Below are 5563 nucleotides of genomic sequence, written 5' to 3'. Positions count from 1 at the left end.
CTGCCACTGGAATGTACAGCCAAATGATGCTGTATAGCCATCTGAGTCTCAGGCACCAAATCAATACTGATTACAAAAAAGAAATCCTTGGCAACATTATCAAACAAACTATGGCAGCCATTGCGGGTGTACAAGGGGCCATTCAAGAGTATAGATTTTAAACCAAATTACAGTTCTATTGATTCTAATTCTATCACACACATACACACGCTATAAGATCTAAGACTAGTTTGGAGCATAATGAACTGGTTTCAGCTGGTCATGACTCAGAAGACCAGATTGGTTAGGCTGGTCACAAGCTGATTAGTCTCGACGCCAGACCCATGAGAGTTCTCTTACGCTGATACACTATTCATTAAACCATAATCACAGTATCATATAACTGATTATTCTTAAAATGACACTTTAAAACACTTAATTTCATTTAATATTGAAAATAGAAAGAATTTTTACGTTACTGCATGCTGCAGAGCTCTCTCTGGGTCTGGGACACTTTCCCTCAGTCGGCTGGTTATGGGAGTGAACCGTTTGCTTGGCCAGTCATATGCCAGTGATAGATTCAGTCCTCTCCAATCAGTAACGACTTTGCGATCACACGACATGGGAGGCGCAGCCCATTTTTCGAACCGCTCTCTCATCGGTGCTATGACCTGTCACTCATTCAATTTCAACCCGCCTTCGAAAACCAGCAGTGGCTGTGAACTGGCACAGACTAATGTATCTAGTCTGCGGAGTGCAGCGATTCAACGTTAATATTTGACTCTGGGGAGAGACTACAAGCTGATGCACCTGCAGATTGGTCTGGTCATGAACTACTGTAGCATTGCTGTTTTATTGCTGATTGGCTGGGACTGGTGGACCAATACCAAAGGAAATCTTGACTAGTGTGACTTAATGTGCTAACCAATTAAAACTGGATTATTATGCTCTATTTTATTAATCAGATATGAATAAAGATTACTACCCACTGATTTTACATCTTTTATACTCTTTTATACTATATAACACCATAAAATGAAACAATTATTCTTCAGATAAAAATAGGAAAAACTTTCAAAGGACAAAGAGCTGCAGTTTAGATCTGTGCTTTAGCCCCCACACTGCTGTGCCCCCCCCCCCCCCACACACACACACACACACAGCAGTAACCGCATCAGATCAGTCCTTGGCAGATAATCAGGAGGGGAGTGGCAATTGTCCATATCTGACCCTGCAGCACACTGTAAATGCTGGGCCCAACTCTCCCTGCAAGCTGAAAAGCATCAGATTGGTACCAGAACATGAGAAGGCATGCTCATTTACTACAACTATGGATCTCGCGCGCTACGCGCACTCGATTCCTAGACTCGCCCGCTACGCTCTGCAGCTCGGCCTCTGCCCGGCCTCGCCCGTCACTGATGATGTCACATTTGGATTTCATCAATGGGATTTATGAGGGATTTATGATGAGGGATTTATGAGGGATTTATGATGTCACCGTGGGTGATGTCACCGTGGGATTTATGACATCACGGATGATGTCACAGTGGGATTTATGACATCACAGTGGGACAATCACAGTGGGACAGAGAAACAAACAAACAGACAGACAGAGCCCCAGCTCCCATTTATATACTGACTGATGATGTTCCATTTATATCCTGTCCTTGTAGGCAGAGAGGTAAACTGTGTTTTTCACTTCACAACTGTGTAGGCTGCATAACTGCTTGACTGACTGCGAAAACATGGAAAGTGAATTGGGCTTTTCTATGTCTCTGCCACTCTCAGAGCCACTCATGTATCCACCCACTTCTAACACACAGTGCCAGCATCTCTGAGGGAGAAAATATCAAATATAATACCTGTGCCATGGGTGTGATGCCTCTCTCATTGATTGGTCTCTGGAGTGATGTCTGATTGGCCTATCATTATTTTACATAAACGTGACCAAAATCGTCACTCAAAACGTGACCAAAATCGTCACTCAAAACCTGACCAAAACCGTGACCAAAATCATGACTAACAGACAGACATCACCTGCCCCACCCACCTAGGCAATTTTATGATAAGAAAGGAGGATTCGCTCACAGTGTGGCCAAGCTTTAAAAAGAAAAGAGGCCTAACCTTCATTACTGGGATCACTAATTGATAAGCATATTCACTCCTTATGGCTGAAGGTCAGTGCGTCTCCTGCTCTACAGGGAGCTAATCATCTCTGAGAGAAGAGTGTGGCCCAGAATCCATCTCCATTCAATTAAAGGAGCCTGCTCCCTCAATGTGACCTCTAGTCACTGTGATTTATTGCATGGATAGTGTCAATGAACAGCAAGTACAAGGTACACTCGACTAATGAAATCATTGGCCCACAACTTAGTCAGTTCAGATTTGAATAGAGCTGTAATTGAATAGAGTTGGAGGGAACTAATTGGGCCTGTGGCACTTCAACTTTCCTTGTGTCACTAGTACTAGCATGCTGCAGCAGTTATTAGCCTTGTGATAGGCTACTTAGAATTCATGTCGCTCTGTGGGTCTGATTTGCTCAAAGAAACACTCCTCTTTTTTGAGTGGAAAAAGAAGCGAACACATTCAACTTACTTCTAGTATTTTATATTCTTTATTTAGAAAGTAACAAGGGCAACAGAGACACAGGGGAGACAACTCCAGTGGGACAGGCCGCTGTGCCCACCTGGCTCCAGAGGTGAGCGACTGTGCTCGGCTATTTCTGAACACGTCCTCTTTTAGGACAGGAAAGGTGCTCTTTCTAGACGGTGAGCAAACAGTGCAGAGCTGCTCTTCGGTTTCCATCACACTGGTGAGTATTTATGATGAGATTTTCGGTAAAGTCACTAGATGGCGCTCTTTACTTTGACTTGTGTTTTTCACCTCATCTACAATAACCAATGTTGTTCTTTAGAGCCACTGTTTCATTTATACCCACACTGACACACACATATGCATCCTCTGAGTCAGTTGAGAGAGAGAGGGAGAGAGAGAAAGAGAGAGAGAGAGAGAGAGCGCTCTCGATCATAAGCTCTCTAGCTGCTGACCTAAGGTCAAATGCAGATTATAATAAAAGACAGCAATAAGCTTAGTCCGACTCTGACCAACACACCAAGACGCTCTACAAGCCTATTTTAATAGGATAAAGACCCTTGAAGTGGCCTGGATTTCCTTCAAGCCATTTAGGATTTAGGTCATTTTTGTTTAATTGTACAGTAAGTTAGTGGGACAAAGATGCTAGGATCCTCAACAAATGCATGTTTACTCGACAATCAGGTTAAGTAGAATAAAGTGTCCTTACAACAGTATTAGTATACAAACAGTATTTAAAACATACACTTTACACCACATTTTGCACATGTAGGCCTATAGATAGATAGATAGAGCACTTTATTAATCCCCTGGGGGAAATTCTTGTGTTAGTTCTATATACTGTATATTCTATATATTAGTTACTGCAAATTGTATGCTAATGTCTAAATATACCATTTTGCCCTGCCTTGTGCATACTTTCCTTTCTTTTTTGTATGCGAGTACTATGAGAGCAAAGCAAACCGGAGTCCAATTCCTTGTATGTGGCCTATACATACATGGCCCATAAAGCTGATTCTGATTACAGAATCTTTTGTATTTGTTGTCTCTTGATAGAAAGAATCCTTTATTCTAAATTAATTGAAAGATTTTTTTTGTCAATAATTTATCTGTAAATGGGACATGTGGTGTCGGTGAGCTAATTAAGAGTTTGAATGAAAGAGAGGTTGAAATGCAAGACCTGTACAAGAGCCCTCCTTGTAACTGTGAAAAGCCCCAGATCCCAATCTCGGAAACGGGACCCCTTTCAGTTCCGGATGGGGGGACAGAAAAAGAGGTGTCAATTGGTTTCAACCCAGGAGAAGAAAGGAGGAGAAAAGGAAAAGGGAAGAGAGAGAGAAAAAGATGTTGGCATGCCACCAAGTGGTGCAGGTGTCTCTACCCAACAATAGGCTGCAGTGGCGCAGTGCACACTGTAGGCAAGTGTGGTCCGGCCTGAGCAGGACCTGGAGACTATGGGGAAACAAACCAAGCCCATGATGGCAAACAGAGCTGTGTGTGTGTGTGTGTGTGTGTGTGTGTGTGTGTGTGTGTGTGTGTGTGTGTGTGTGTGTGTGTGTGTGTGTGTGTGTGTGTGTGTGTGTGTGTGTGTAAACACTTGATTTGGCCATTTTCTATCTGAAACCATAAACCTCTGTCCAAATAAGCATAATATGGTATTTACAGGAAAATAAGAAATGGAAATGTATACTATTTGCCTGATTTAAATATACACCTGTCAATTAAATCAACTTCTCTCATTTTCTAGCATTTGATCTTGATGGCCTGCGATCTGTGTGCTATAAAAATGTGTCACCAGTTCACCTACACAACTTTGCATTGAGACAACAATGTGGTGTGTTGAAATGTCAGTAAAAATGACAAATATTAAAATGAATTTGTGAAAAACTGTGTTTATTATATTGTTGTCAATGTTGTGTAATGTTGACAATGAATGCACCTATATGGAGTGTGAAAACAGTGACAATCTGGACACAATCGAAGGCCAAAGTTCATTCCCTTCTACATAACCACCCCATAAATAACATGTTGTATTCTGCCACATTCCAAGTGCTAGCCTATAATATTATTTGACTATTAGCTCCCTCCCTCTCTTTCTCTCTCTCTGTCTCTCTCACACGAACACACACACACACACACACACACACACACACACACACACACACACACACACACACACACACACACACACACACACACACACACGCACACACACGATATTATGTAGAATAGATAGATCTTTGAGACAACTTTTTAACACGCACGCGCGCGCGCACACACACACACACACACGGTTCTACAACACTTGAATCCTCTTGCAATTATTTTTAAGTTCATCTGTAACAGTAGGCAGTAATAATAACCAAGTTGATTTTTTATTGGCGGGTCACCTGGTCTTCTTTGACATTTCTGTTAGCCATCAGCTGTCAAAGCTTTTGAAATCACTCATTTATCAAATGTAAATTAACGACTCGAGTTTTTCAGGAGCTACATTGCCATCATCCAGTACAGACAGAGTAGGCTACAGTCTACAGTACAGACTGACTCAATAATCAATTTTAAATAGTTGGAGTTGGAGTAGCCATTATAACGACAAAATCGCAGCAAAGACCAGACTGACAGCTACTGTAGACCTAGCATTAGCCAAGTAGCAACAGACTAGCCTACCACAGTCACTGGTGCTTGACGACTCAAGACTTTAAACTGCTGCGTCAAGCTAACTACAGGTAGCAATAATAAGACCGGATGTTAGGCAGTTTATCTGTAAAATCAAAGCGTTTCAAGCAAAGGCTATGAGCAAAGACACTTTTATTGGTGGCACTGGCTTTATTCACGGCTCGTCACCAGGCGCCATGTAAGTTTGTCCCATACATGTAAAACGTTGCCAGACGTTCGTTAAACAAATATTTTATTTTGAAGGTCATGACCGGAAGTTGTGTTATTTTCCTTCTGTCTGTCTTGCCACTGTGGCCGGCCGCGGCCAGACCATCAA

The sequence above is a fragment of the Poromitra crassiceps genome (assembly GCF_964638095.1).
Source record: "Poromitra crassiceps genome assembly, chromosome: 11".
In the NCBI taxonomy this organism is placed as follows: domain Eukaryota; kingdom Metazoa; phylum Chordata; class Actinopteri; order Beryciformes; family Melamphaidae; genus Poromitra; species Poromitra crassiceps.
Note: the sequence above shows the minus strand (reverse complement) of the source record.